The 613-nt window shown below is 29.4% G+C and overlaps 1 pseudogene; it reads left to right on the forward strand.

The window, feature by feature from the left end:
* Positions 1-613, forward strand: part of LOC127741549 (guanosine deaminase-like) — a 42,665-nt pseudogene that overhangs the window by 18,985 nt on the left and 23,067 nt on the right.

Consider the following 613-nt stretch of genomic DNA (forward strand, 5'->3'; position numbering starts at 1 on the left):
TTTTTGAAAAAGATTTTGAAATTAGAAATTAAAAAGATTTGATTGAAAACTATTTTGAAAAAGATGTGGTTAAGAAGATATGATTGATTTTAAAAAGATGTGATTGAGAAGATATGATTTGAAAAACATTTAAAAAAAAAGATTTGATTTTAAAAATTAATGACTTGGCTATCAAGAAAAGATATGATTCAAACATTAAACCTTTCTCAACAGAGAAGGCAACATACTTGAAATGTTGAATCAAATCATTAATTGATATCAAGTATTTTTGAAAATAGAAAGAAATTGATTTTGAAAAAGATTTGATTGAAAAGATATGATTTGAAAAAGATTTGATTTTGAAAAATTTTGAAAACTTGAAAAAAAATCTGAATTAAAAACAGAATCTTCCCTCCTGTGCCATCCTGACATTAAACGCCCAGAATGGTGCACATTCTGGCGTTTAACGCCCAAAACTCTACCCTTTTGGGCCTGGCTGGGCGTTTAAATGCCAGTCTGCCCTTCTTCACTGGGCATTTTGAACGCCCAGCCTTTTTTTCTGTGCAATTCCTCTGCTGTATGTTCTGAATTTTTAATTCTCTGTATTATTGACTTGAAAAGACACAAATTAAAA

This window comes from Arachis duranensis, chromosome 9 (genome assembly GCF_000817695.3).
Source record: "Arachis duranensis cultivar V14167 chromosome 9, aradu.V14167.gnm2.J7QH, whole genome shotgun sequence".
Lineage (NCBI taxonomy): Eukaryota > Viridiplantae > Streptophyta > Magnoliopsida > Fabales > Fabaceae > Arachis > Arachis duranensis.